Source organism: Rattus norvegicus, chromosome 15 (genome assembly GCF_021556685.1).
Source record: "Rattus norvegicus strain SHRSP/BbbUtx chromosome 15, alternate assembly SHRSP_T2T, whole genome shotgun sequence".
NCBI lineage: Eukaryota > Metazoa > Chordata > Mammalia > Rodentia > Muridae > Rattus > Rattus norvegicus.
In genome coordinates, this window is record NC_141548.1 from 12,574,128 (window position 1) to 12,589,027 (window position 14,900).

General features: G+C 40.0%; 1 pseudogene; it reads right to left on the reverse strand.

Moving 5' to 3' along the window:
- Positions 1–5,791: 5,791 nt before the first annotated feature.
- Positions 5,792–7,067, reverse strand: Rpl4-ps5 (ribosomal protein L4, pseudogene 5; annotated as a pseudogene).
- Positions 7,068–14,900: the final 7,833 nt, after the last annotated feature.

Sequence of the window (14,900 nt, forward strand, 5' to 3'; positions counted from 1 at the left end):
TTGTTTGGAGTTTTCCATCTATCATCCTTTGTAGGGCTGGATTTGTGGAAAGATATTGCATGATTTTGGTTTTGTCATGGAATAGCTTGGTTTTTCCATCTATGTTGAGAATTTTGCTGGATATAGTAGCCTGGGCTGGCATTTGTGTTCTCTTAGGGTCTGTATGACATCTACCCAGGATCTTCTGGCTTTCATAGTCTCTGTTGAGAAGTCTGGTGTAATTCTGATAGGTCTGCCTTTATATGTTACTTGACCTTTGTCCCCTTTCTGCTTTTAATATTCTTTCTTGGTTTTGTGCATTTAGTGTTTTGATTATTATGTGATGGGAGGAATTTCTTTTCTGGCCCAATCTATTTGGAGTTCTGTAGGCTTCTTCTACATTTTATGGGCATCTCTTTCTTTAGGTTAGGGAAGTTTTCTTTTATAATTTTGTTGAAGATATTTACTGGCCCTTTAATTTGAGAGTCTTTGCTCTCTTCTATACCTATTATCCTTATGTTTGATCTTCTCATTGTGTCCTGGATTTCCTGGATGTTTTGGGTTAGGAGCTTTTTGCATTGCACATTTTCTTTGACTGTTGTGTCAATGTCTTCTATGGTATCTTATGCACCTGAGATTCTTTCTTCTATCTCTTGTATTCTGTTGGTAATGCTTGTGTCTATGACTCCTGATTTCTTTCCTGAGTTTTCTATCTCCAGGGTTTTCTCCCTTTGTGATTCATTTATTGTTTCTATTTTCATTTTTAGATCTTGGATAGTTTTGTTCAATTTTTTCACCTGTTTGGTTGTATTTTCTTATAATTCCTTAAGCAACTTTGTGTTTCCTCTTTAAGGGCTTCTACCTATTTACCTCTGTTGTTCTGTATTTCTTTAAGGAAGTTACTTATGTCCTTCTTTTTTTTTTTCTTTTTTTTCGGAGCTGGGGACCGAACCCAGGGCCTTGCGCTTGCTAGGCAAGCGCTCTACCGCTGAGCTAAATCCCCAACCCCTACTTATGTCCTTCTTAAAGTCCTCTAACATCATCATGATCTGTGATGTTAATCCAAATCTTGCTTTTCCCATGTGTTGGCGTATCCAGGGCTTGCTGTGGTGGGGGAACTGGGTTCTGATGATGTTAAGTGGCCTTGGTTTCTGTTGCTTAGGTTCTTGCCCTTGCCTCTCACCATCTGCTCATCTCTGGTATTAGCTGGCCTTGCTGTCTCTAACAGTGACTTGATCCTCCTTTATAAACCTTTGTGTCAGCACTCCTGGAGACTGGCTTTCTCCCAGCGGGATCTGGGTACAGAGAGCTGTGTCACAGGGTCAGCTTTGGGTGCAGACCGAAATAATCCTTAAGTCTAATGAGGAAACATATCCAAGAGTCTACCAGAGAGAACAAAGCATGCCCAATGAGAAATAGACTCAGGAAGTTGAATTATATAAAAGAGATTTTAGATAACAAATACAAAGAAATTTATTCAAAAAGGATAAAACTCATCACTGAAGGCTATGTGAGAAAGGCAGAAAAAGGATTTAAAGCACAGCAAAATCAACACAATGGAGGGAATGAACACTCTATTCAATAGTAACACTGAATTCCTCCATCAAAAACACAAGCCAGTAGGCTGGACTGCAAAAACAAGAATCTATCCATTTTCTTGCCTCAAAGAAACACATCTCCAATGAAGGGAAACACACCTCTGGGAATAGGATAGAAAAGGTATTCATTCCACACAAACAGAATAGGACAAAGAACAGGTGTCACCATTCTAACAAGTGACTGAATAGACTTCAAACAAAAACTCCTCAAAAGAGATGAAGAGAGTGGCTTCATACTGACCAAAGGGATACCTCAATATGTTTAGAATCATCATTCTACTCTCACCACTAAACAGGTCTTCACAATAAACAATACACAAATGGAGGAGTGTCTGTACCAATAATAGGATTTCCCTTCTCCAGTTAAAGGCAATGTTCCTCTCCCTGAGCCTCTGTCTTTCACTCCCCACATTCCCCACATTTTCACATGATTGTTCATTCTAGAGCCTTAATAGTCCTTTATTTACTTTGGAAGTGTATTTGTTAATTTTGAACATTTAGTGTATCTGCTAGGGTCCATCAAAGTCTTCTGCTAGTCATTTAACATGCCCATGGAAATACTTAAAGGAAGTAGGGAGGGAAACTACAAATGTTTTAATGGATTAAAAAACTGACCCAGATCAAGCATCACCGGGTAAGTGGCCAATATAGTCTGCTGTGCTGGTTTCTTGGGGTTTAAGGATGGGCAACGGCTCACAATAAATTTGTAACTGGAGGCTACATACTTTTTATCAACAATTTTCTGTTTAGTATCTCTCTATCCTGCTTTTGGTTAATTTTATTGTTGGTATCCAAAAAAAATCTGTTTTATACAACTCAGTATTGTATGGGGTATGGCATTCCCAATGGGGGACAACTAGAAACATTCTAATTTATGAGGCAACATTTTAACAATTTATTTGATTCCAAATTCTATTTGAAAGTTTTCTCTTGATCATTTCTAATATCATTGGATCATTGTATGTGTGTGACCATGTGAGTGAGGGACATAATTAAGATAAATAACTTTTGCCCTCAGTGCTTTTCAGAATGTGCACGCGCGAACACACACACACACACACACACACACACACACACACACACACACAGAGAGAGAGAGAGAGAGAGAGAGAGAGAGAGAGCCGTGTAGAGGCACAGAATGATGTTGGTGCTGTCAACTATAACATTTGTAACATTTGACCTTGTCTCAAGAAACTGACATGATTTTTAAGAGCATCCGCTCCATTTCTCTCTCCCTTCCTTTCTTTTTCCTTTCCCTTTTCATCTCCTCTTCATTCTTTGTAGTCCTGGGAGTCAACTCAGGATTCTTCACATTTTGAACAAACACACTACTATTAAGTTATGTCTTATGCCCTTAACAGGAAATCTATCTATGGAAGAATAGTTCATATCTATCTATCTATCTATCTATCTATCTATCTATCTATCTATCTATCTATCTATCTATCTCTATCTATCTCTATCTATCTCTATCTATCGATCTATCTATCTATCTATCTATCTATCTATCTATCTCTATCTATCTATCTATCTATCTATCTATCTATCTATATATATATATATGACAATTGTTTTAGGAGCATGATGCATGGATGTACCATTGACCAGACAGGCAATATAGTTGGGAAAATATGGGATTTAGGATTAGCAAGATATGTTTCAGCTATTTGGACTTGCTTTTGAATGCCAAAAGGAGGACTTACATTATTCTGCAAATGTAATGGTTTCATGCAAAAATAAGTAATGCTTTGTGCTGTGCTAATCCCATTGTCTAATGAGTTCAAGTTAGAAGAGCATTCATAATACATCTATGGCAGAGAGCCCAGCATTGGAAAGCTTTTTAGTATACCTAATGTTGAGACCTCTGGTAAGGGATATTTAAATGACAGTGGCTAACTTGACTGTCTGGGAAGCTTGCAGTGTGGAGACATGTATGGCTTGACCTTCAGGCTTCTGTGTATGTGAGCTTGTAGAGAAAGGGAAACTGAGGTCTGGAGAACCAGTGTCAGTTTCTCAGTTAACCTGAGAAAAGGCCTACCTTGAGGAAAGGCCTACAGTCCGAACGTCAAAGGTCCCAGGAATGAAGCCCACTGGTGTCTTCGTTTGTCTGTCTCAGTCCTAGAAAGAAAAAAGCTTTGTTCTTCAGAAACTCCAGAAAGCAGACAAACGTGGCCATATGGCAGGTAGCATTTTGGTCCTGAAAGGTTTATCTGGTTTGAATCAATGTTCTAGTCAGAGGCTGAGGATATAGGATCAGGCTCCAGCTAGGAGAGTCCACTTGTAGGGTCCTCACTAGAGACAGAGTGTGGCATATATCATTCCGCTTAACCATTGGTGCCATTTGTACTAGAGAGCATTGTATTCAGATCATTGTCCACTCCGTCAAGATAATGTGACAGAGGACACTTGGGGAAATGCTCTTTTAAGCATACTTTCCCTGCTAGGTCCTTGTAGAAAGTTTCCAGGAGGAAAACTTAGTTAGAAAGAGGTAGAGTTTCCAAAGATTCTTTCGGAGAGTCCTAGAGGATCAGCCACATCCTGTGAAAGTTGTGTTAGCCAAATTTCCTCTGGCTCTGCAACACCTGTGAAGGCCTCTAGATCCCTGTGGGAAGCTCTCCTACCTTTGAGCACTTCTGCATTTCCCAGCTTACTTATGGTTGCAGCAAGCAGCTACAGTTACTGTCATTAACTGTTCTTGGCAGGGATTTAACTCCAGAAGGGGAAATTAGAGAACAGATTTGGAGCCTAGGGTTGAGGTCTGGGAATGAGGCAGAGGCTAGACAAGACAGGCCTGGGTTTGTGGGTATAGAAGTTCTTGAGATCAATTAGGCACCACATATGGTGTAATTTACCGTAGCCTTGCTACTTGCTACTGGTTGGTAGCCTGGAGAGGTCTACAGGAGGCAGGTCCAGAAGGTCAGAGGTAGAATGAGATATATCTGAAACAAGGTTAGGCTGAGGCAAAATGGAAGGCCTGGCATTCAGGAATGAATTTGAAGTCCTGGAGAAGATTCCATGAGGGTCAAGACTGAGGTAAAAAGTCGGACTCATCATAAAGGGACTAAACAGATGAGCCTTGGCCGTTGAAAAAGTCAAGGTAGAAAATACTCAGCCATGGTGCATGCCCATGAGTCTGTGGATGGTGGACCTTTAGGGGCTAAGTGAGTACACTGGAGATCACAATGGCTTAAGGCAATAAGATGATCTTTAGAACCACTGTATAACAGCGCTAGCTAGGGCTTCCCTAAGCAAGTCAAGACTGATTTAGGATGAAGCAAGAAGGATGTTAGAAATAAGTTTGAGGTTGCAAAGAGAGCACAATCCAGTTAAAGTGCATCATCAAAGTGCATCGAGGTTTCTTCTCAGAAGGGTGTGTTACTCACAAAGGTGGGTGAGCAATCACACCTGCACAGGAAGTGCACTTGGTTTGTATTCTAATCAGCTGCTGACTATGTCTTTTCCTCATTGGCTGGGATTTCACCTGACGTTTTTTTGAGAGTAGATAATTTCAAAGGAATTGAGACAAATCATGAAGATGAGCAGGGCAGTGAACCACTAAGATTTGATGATGCAAGACAGGGCATTTGCGTAAAATCAGGCTTACACCGGAAGGATGAAAACATTTGTATAAAGGTTTTACCAGATGGAGAAGGTAAAGAGATTTGAATTACTCGTTGTAAACAAAAGTTTTGCAGTATGTCAGGACAGTCTAATATTTAATGCTTCTTAAGATATGAAGATGAAAAAGCTACCGACTGTGTCTGGCTGGGACATATTAAATTTATGGCTGAGACAGACACAGTCTCAAATATGGGACCTTTATGTGGCCCCACTGCCACATATGTGAAATCACAGAGGGTTTTTTTAGTGTGGGTATATAAAATGAGACCTTATAATGATATTTCCCACTTTTTCTAGATGGCTTCATACACTTAGTGAAGCTCCAAGAAATCAGTTTTCTGTCTGTGCCCCAGTGTACCTCATTCGATGCTAGGATTTACACTCATCACACATGCTTTTAAAAACAGAATATGATCTATTAATTTATCATAAAGTATTGGCTTTCATTGAAAAGTACTGAAGTTCTGATGATTTTTTAGTGCTGCTATTTTGAATTTTCTATTTTCTTTTAATCAGTTGACTTTCAGCAAGCTAAATTTCTTTTTACGTGTTTTAGTGTGGGCATAGTTTTTTTTCCCCCTTTGATTATGTTTTTATTCAAATAGGCAGTCTCTATTGGCTCTCTGGGATGAAACAAATTTTAGTAGTTTATGCAGCAGGCTTTTTTCTTCTGGAGTAGGTTTCTTTTCTCCTTGTTTTCTTGGTAACCACAAATCTTTCCCCCTGCAGGCTTCTTGACATCTTCAGGCTTCCTTTCTTCCCTGCCTATAGCCGGCTTCTTGTCTGCAGTCCCCCTGCTGCAGCCTGCTCCAAGTTGGCTGCCAGTACGTGGCTGCTGTTTCCGGCTTTTCACCTGGAGTTTGTGATTTCTGGCCTCGGGAAGAATGGTATTCCTGTGCATAGTCTTTGCGTCAGGGTTCAGCTTCAACATGATCCTCAAGTTCGTCAGTGGATTCTTCTTCGAGACTCTGTGTTGAATCTCCTTGCATGGTGCTTGGAGGGCTCTTTGGATCTCTGGGATTTTCAAGATTCTGCTAAGATCTGAGTTCATCATCTTGTGCATGGCAAGGTCATAGTTACTCTTGAGGAAAGCAGCCTTCTATCAAGTGTCATACAACTCATTTAACTTCCGGAAAACACCTTGAGTCCAAAAGCAGAGACCTCCCACATGCCCACCCGTTTTAAAATGTTCAGCCTGATTACATTAAGCAAAGTAATACCAAGGATGTTTTTGAAGGCCTTATGAAACCATTACCTTCATTGTATATGACACAGTGTCCCCAGTGCTGGCTCTGCTGTCAGTTTCTCACTTTGCCCTTGCCAGCTCTCATTTTGTGAGAGGTATAGACATTTTTGATGTCATTCCAAGCTTTAAGTTTCTTAAGCAGCCTCCTTGGTCTTGTAGCCTTCGACCTTATCTTCAACCACCAAACGCAGTTCTGAAACTCCCTTAATTGGCAGACCTTTACACATCACCAAAGCTGGTAAGGCATATCGATTTTTGGAGGGAGGGGTTGTGTTTACCCTGTGGTGCCAACGATGCCAGGTTTTGGTTGTTGCAAACATATGGCCCCCATGACACATATTTCGAAAGGCACCCTGGCCAGAACAGTGGACTGGGTCCCACCACCTCACAGTCTTGAAATTCAAGTCACAGCTCTACTAGTACCCCAAGACTCAGCACTGGTCTGACCTGCTGAACTGATCTGAACGCACAGAGCTGTCTGTTGTTTGTCCTCAAGTTGGTGTGAACAAACTTCACAATATGCAGTCTAATGGAAGCTTTGAACAGAATCGGCAAAGTGACGTTATTGCCAGATTACTCCCCTTTTCAAGGTACTCAAATAAGAGGGGTAAAGCACAAACCATGACAGGAGAGGAGAAGGCTGTGCTCCTGTTTTGGAATAGTTTTTTTGTTTGTTTGTTTGTTTGTTTCATTTTGTTTTAAGCTCTTATTTTAGGGCTGAGAATGTAGCTTAGGGGTAGGACACTCATCCAATATGCATGCAACCCTGGGCTCATTTTCTCATACCAAAAAAATCAAAAAGTTGGAAGTTTCCTTATAAAGATATTGACAAAGTACTCTGATTAGATAACATTCTATTTATACTTACAATTATCTAAAATGGAAACATATCATTACCTTTTTCTTTGTTATGGTATTGAGGGAATATTGAAATGGGGTTTACTATGTTGCCCATGCTAGCTTTGAGTGTTAAACATCCTGTCTTGACCTCTGTATACCAGGATCAGAGTTATAAAGCACCAAACACAAGTAAAGACCAGATTTCAATAAATATTTCCCATGTTTACTTTTCTGCAGACTGGGGGTGCTGGAGCATGCTTGTATGAAATAATTCCCACACTCAGGAGAATTGCAAGGTCCAGACCTCCCTGAGCAAGTCTGTGTTTCATAGTGAGAATCTTTCTCAAGAAAACCAAAAATAAACCACAAGGATAGCACATTCATATATACAAGAACTAAAAGGCACACATCTCAGGAATTACTAGACAAAGAGGTAACGTCTTCACTTTTACTAGATGTCAAATTACTCTCAAGTCGCTGCTTCAGCTCCCCTCCTGAGGTGAGCCTGAGGAGTCTCTCTCCAGCTCTCTAACATCTGCATTTTCTGACTTGTTAGTTTCTGGCAGATTGATGTGTATGCAATGGTCTGCTGTGGATGTTTTGATTTTTGTCTCCTACTTACTGTGCATGAGCCTCCTTCCTGCTACAGTTCTCTGCTATCTGGCAGTTTGTGTTTCCTATTGGATGGGGATCACCTTTGAGACACTGGGTCTTCATCTCATGTCAGTCATGGTCTATGCATCCCAGTCTCTGACCACCCTTTAGTTTTTTCAGGTTGTTGTTTGAGGCTGTATTTTTTTTTCCTCCATCTTTATTAAATTGGGTATTTCTTCTTTACATTTCAATTGTTATTCCCTTTTTCGGTTTCCAGGCCAACATCCCCCAACCCCTCCCCCTTCCCTTCTATATTGGTGTTCCCCTCCCTATCCTCCCCCCATTACCACCCTCCCCCCAACAATCTCATTCACGGGGGGGGGGGGAGGGTTCAGGCTTGGCAGGACCAAGGGCTTCCCCTTCCACTGGTGCTCTTACTAGGCTATTCATTGCTACCTATGCAGTTGGAGCCCAGAGTCAGCCCCTGTATAGTCTTTGGGTAGTGGCTTAGTCCCTGGAAGCTCTGGTTGGTTGGCATTGTTGTACATATGGGGTCTTAAGCCCCTTCAAGCTTTTTCAGCCCTTTCTCTGATTCCTTCAACGGAGGTCCCGTTCTCAGTTCAGTGGTTTGCTGCTGGCATTCGCTTATGTATTTCGCTGTATTCTGGCTGTGTCTCTCAGGAGAGATCTACATCTGGTTCCCGTCAGCCTGCACTTCTTTGCTTCATCCATCTTATCTAATTGGGTGGCTGTATATGTATGGACCACATGTGGGGCAGACTCTGAATGGGTGTTCCTTCAGTCTCTGTTCTAAACATTGTTGAGGCTGTATTTTAACTTAGTGGATTTATTATCAATTTTGTGTGTAATGATTCACATTCTATCCTGTTAATTTGATTTTATAAGTAGCAGTTTCTTATTTATTTGGGCTAGCTTCCGAATGAATGAGACAGAGATATAAGATTTATTCAATGAAGCTCTTGAAGCATAATAGTTGAACAGTTATTAATTTATTAACACAATAAACAGTTATTAATTTATTAACACAAAAACAGTGTTATCCAACAACAGAGACTTATAATACTTACAATTATTGCAGTAGCTTATAATACTTACAATTATTTTTCTACTTTTATTTTTAAAGCCTGTGAAATATGTTTATGTATGTGATAGAGAATTCTTACATTTTCTCATATGAATCACTAGATTAGTGCTTAATTTTTTTAAAAAATATTAATTACATCAAAGTCTTCCTAGCATACTCTGCCATGGGGCAAGCTGCCATGTGTTTGACTTGTTTGCCACCCTTTCTCTGGCTTCTGTGCTGTATGGACTTGCAGAGCACCACACCCTTTAATTAACTTGGCTCACTTATCCTCCTAGCAATTCATTATTTTTAAATAAGAGAAATCCTCTATTCCTTGAACATGGAGTACAACATGCCATAAAACTGTGGGGAATCAAGGGTTCCATCCACTCTTGGTAAGAATTTAAATATTGTAAATCAGTTTAAAGAGAAACAAATTTATTTGTGTTTTCTGTGGTGCTGGGATTGAAACCAGGGTCTTGTGCATGTCACGTGATCAGTCCACCATCCAGCGCTGCTCCAGCGTACTGACAAACCACGTGATCAATCCACTACCCAGCGCTGCTCCAGCACACTGACAAACCACGTGATCAGTCCACCGCCCAGCGCTGCTCCAGCACACTGACAGGGTTTTTATCTTTTAGGGCTATTTATCTAGGCATTCTATTTTTCACGATCCAATTTTGAAACTAGTTTATGCTTTTTCATTATATTAAAGTTTAAAATTCGTTATTATATCGCTGTTCAAATTCTTATCAATTATGCAATGGCCTAACTAGGGACATAATTTCCTTAGTGTTAATAGATGTCACTAAATTATAGATCACAGCACCAGTTAGAGTAACTGGCTTCCAGATCATTAGCTCTCCTCATGTCCTTTCTCAGTTTGTGTGGCTATCCTTAGCTAATTGTTTGCATCTCTCCCTGCTTCCTCGTCCCCTTCCCTCCATAGATACATAGCTCCTTTTGCCTCCGTGCAGGACATTCCCAGGGAATTTCCCAAACTACTTTATAATTACTTTTTCTCTTTGGGGGCTCAGTAGAACTTATTTTGTCTATGATTTCAAAAATTACAGTGGTTTTAACTTTCATTTTACATTTTTTTTGTGACAGAGTTTCTTGTAGCCCAGGTTAGCCTCTGGTTCACTGTGCAGCCAAGAATGACTCTGAATTCTTCACTATCCCATCTCCATCCTCAGTGCTATTCTGGGTGTGTGATATTGTGTCTGGCTTATGCAGTGCTGGGATCAAACCCAGAGCATCTGGCACGCCATGGAGCACTGTCCCAACTGAAACACATCCCTGCCCACTCGTTTTTATTTAGCAATATGTATTATTTTATTTCTGACTACTTTGAATTTAGATTTCCTGCTTATTTTATTTCCTCATTTATCTCCTTGAGGTTACCAATGATATCTGGCATTAATTCATATAATGAGTCATGGAGTCGGGTATTTTTAGCTGTGGTTTTATGTATTTTTGTCCTAAGCATTTGTTGGTTTTGGTTCTCTCTCTCTCTCTCTCTCTCTCTCTCTCTCTCTCTCTCTCTCTCTCTCTCATGCACGCACGCGCACACACACACACACACACACACACACACACACACACACACACCCTTATGGGGAGAGGTGCAGAGGGAAGACAGAGTCTCTGTATGTCTCCCAATCAGTGTTTTACTTGAAGTTTCCTTAGGAAAGGGATGACATGATTCTGGTCTCAAGAAAGTTGTCATATGAAGGTTTGTTTTGTGGATTTAGGTAGTGCTCACCCACTTTAAACAGCCACCAACAAGTCTGTGCTTTAGACTGTCTAATGGGACATTTGAATATGCAGCCTACAGTCTATGCCACAACATATTAGTAGCTTTAATGGGGAATGCTATGCTAAAACACTAAATTTTAAAGCCTCATGCAAGTAGAAGTTAATTATCTGCTATGCAAATTATTCTGTCTCAATTTATGCATAAAGCTGTTTGAATAGATTTTGTTTCACAGAACAAAAGTTCTGTTTCTAAGTAATGGAACAGTATATGAATTATCCTGGCTTGCATTTTAATACTGTCATTAAGGCTTCATTGACAATTGCTAATGTCTTGTTAAACAGTAAAGTGGGCATAAACTCAAGACTGTGGGATTCTAGGTCTCAGAATGAATAGTCATTAGATAGGGAAATCTGTATGTTTCAACAATTTTTGCATTAATGGAGCTGAAATATGTTAGAGTTGTTTAGGAACCTTGAGGTTGAATACTGATCAGCTAAGCTGCTTCTGTTTTGATTGGCCCATCCACCCACTCTTAGTTCCCACTCAAGTACTTAAGCTGGTGGGATAGACCCAAAGGAACTGATCTTATGCATTGAGCAGATGACCTGCACTTTAAAATAGTCTCTTGTGCAGGGAAGAGAAAGGCTTATGATAGTCAAGAAGAAAAGGAAGATGACGAAACCTAGGGAGTAAATAAAGCTTATGAGACCCAGGAAACTCAAAAAGTTCCAAGACTTGTCAAAGTTCCTGCTTCAAGTTAGAAAAGTAGCTTCCTGTCAGCTATCAGCTGGACTGCTTACACACTGCAGGGAGCCCCAGGGTTGATGCTTTTCTGTTATCATCAATACTTCAGTGGCTTCTTGGTGACACATTCTCTTTGAGCTATCCATTCTCCTCCAAGTACCCATCCTCCCCACAAATCACTGGACTCACTGATTTACTAAGCTAGACTTTGGTAGAAAGTTTTCTCTAGCGGTGTCTCGTCTGGAGTGAATACATGTTTGTTCATATCTACCCAGGACATGTCAGTGTTGGTCTTAGCATTTTGACCCAACATAGCTTAGATTAAATTTTCTACTGCTTTAATGGAACACAGATGATTTTTAAGACAGTGTACCTGTGTAATGTCATTGAACATGCCTTCTGTATACCTTGAATCTGTCTTGCATATAACTTGTATATCTTGAACCTTCCTTGTAATAAGCTAAGATCCTTTGCTAAGATCCCTTTTGTGTGTGTGAAGGATTTGCATTAGATTAATTTAGTAAAAGCTTCTGATCCTTGAGTTCTCAGGGCAGGCAGATTGTAGTGCATGGCTAAGTTCACCTTTCTTTTTTATTGGAAAGAGACCTTAAAGCAGACATGGTTGCTAAAGGTCTTCACTGATGACCGATCACAGCCACACATTGCATCTTTTTTTTTGTATCAATACTTAAAACAACCTTTAAATTCTCCTCTTTCTGTGTAAGTCCTATTTTCTGTGCTAGTGAGGTTCTAGTTGGAATGTCCTTGCCTTATTTATATTCTGAAGTGTTTTCCCCGGTATTTTCCTCTAGCAGTTTGGGTTTTAAATTAAGGTTTTTGATTTACTTTGAATTGGTTTTTGTATGAGAAGAGATATGTGGCTTTGATTTTTTTTCTTCTGCAGGTGGATATCCAGTTTGGCCAACATCATTTCTTGAAAATGTTGTCTTTTTATTTCAGCCTAGGTTTTTTTTGTCAAAACTGAAGTGTGCAAAGCTCTGTGGGTTGATTTCCTTGTCTACATGTCTGTCATTGTGCCAGCACCATGTTATGTTGTCTTTGTCACTAAAGAAATATAACATAGTTTAAAATTATATAATACATTACTTTTGGCAACGTTGAGCAAGATTAATTTATTTTTGACTTAAAACTATGTATTTCTTACTGTTCATTTGTGGGAAAATAAGTCTGAAATAGGATTAGCATGCCTTGGAAACTGTAAAGCAGGGCACATTTTCCTAACGTTTGTTTGGTTGATTCTTTGTTGTCTTGTTTTGCTTGGACATAGTCTTACTGTTTAGCTTTAGGTGGCCTGGAACTCACTCCATAGACCACTCTGTCTATGACTCACAGAGATCCATCCGCCTCCTCTGAGTCCTGAGAAGAAAGACAGACTTGGCCATGCATGGACTATTTCCCAAGTTTTAATACAAAGGACTCCATATCAATGCTAACACCCAGATTTAGCTCTTAGAGTGACCAGGGTTATCTAACATGGACTGTCTGGATGAGGAGTTATCTCACTCTTGTTACACCCCTGCCCTGTACTGAAAAGAGGTTCTTTTATCATACATCCCAATGACAGTCCCCCTCTCCACTTTTCCCAGTTCTGCCCAATCTCTTCTTCCATCTAATCCACTCCCGTTTTGTCTCTCTAGGAAAGAACAGACTTCTAAGAGATTAAAACAAAAATCATCCATTAAACAAAGTTGGACAGGGCAAACCAACAGAAGAAAAAGAGTCCAAGAAAAGGCACAAGAATCAAACACCGACTCTTCACCTACTCAGGAATTCCATTTCAAACACTAAACTGAAAGCCACAATACCTACACAGAAGACCTGGCCCAGACCTGTGCAGGCCCAGGACATGCTGCTTCAGTTTCTGTGAGTTCAAATGAGCTTTGCTTGGTTGAGTTAGAAAGACTTTGTTTTCCCATCGTCCTCCATGTCCTCTCACTTACACTCTTTCTACCTCTTTCTCCATGGGGCTCCCTGAACTCTGAAAGGAGGGATTTGATGGAGACGTCACATTAGTGTTGTGTAGTCCAAGGCTTCTCTCTCATTGTGTAATGTGGATGTGGGTCTCTGTATTTGTTCTCATCTGCTGCAGGAAGTAGCTTCTTTGATGATGCTCGAATAAGTAACTGATCTATAAGTAAAGAAGATACTTTACTTATAGATGGAAAATATCATTAGAAGTCGTTTTATCACTGCATTTTTAACTTTTTTTAGCCCAATGTTATTTGGTTTTACCATAGATCTATGAGCCATGTAGTTGCTGGTTCATGAACAGCCAAGCACTATCTAGTATGGGTTCCTTCTCTAGAAGTGGGCCTTAAGTAAGATCAGATATTGGTTGCTTTAATTCCACAAGGTTTGGGCCGCTATTGCCCTAGCACATCTTGCCAGAAGGGCAATATTGTGGAGTAAAGATTTTATGCCTGGGTTGGTGGTTACACTGTTCTTTTAGTAGCATGCAGAGTACTTTCCCATACAGAAGACTCTAGAACACAGGGGTGAAGACTCTTTGTAGATTCCAGCTTAACTTGTCCATGTTCAATGAGCTGTGCAGGCTTTGCTGTCAGTTGTTGGAGAGCAACCTATTTATTTTCTTGGCAACAGCCTGGGTTGTTTGGGGACTCTCATGAGACCCTTTGCCGAACAATACAGTTAGTTATAACTTCAGTTACTGGAAGATACATTTCGTGACAAGAGATGGCCATTCAGGACTTCTCCCTCATATGGAGTCTTCATTAGGAAGACTTCATATATTTTTGGAAGTTTTTATTGTACTAGGTTTTCATGCTACCCTTAGATGCCCCTTATTTCCTACCTCAAGTCCATCTCCCCTCATTCCCACCTGATGGTCTGGTTCCCACCACTCCCACTCCCAGTTTACTCATAAAATCTATTCTATTTTCCCCTCCCAGAGAGATCCATATATTTCCCCTAGTCCCTTCCTCTAGACCTAACCTCTCTAGGTCTATGGATTATAATTTATTATTAATTAAACAGCTAATATCTATATGAAAGTGAATATATATTTATCTTTTTTTCTAATTCCATCCATTTGCCTACAAATTCCATGATGTCCTTTTTTTTAACAGCTGAATAATACCCCATTGTGTAAATGTACCACATTTTCTTTATTCATTCTTTTAATGAGGATTATCTAGGTTGTTTCCAATTTCTGGCATAAATATGATTGAGCAAGTGTTCTTGATATAGGATGAGGTGTTCTTTGAGTATATGGCCAAGAGTGGATGTCAGGAGCCATAAAAGGACAAGCTAATAACTAGTAGGTGATCATCCTGAGATGGCCAGCCTCGGATTATTATATAATCTGTGACTGGTTTGCCCTTATTAAGCAAGGCTGTAAGGGATTCATTTTGGGAAATATTCCTGCTATTAAAATGCTTTTTCTGTTGT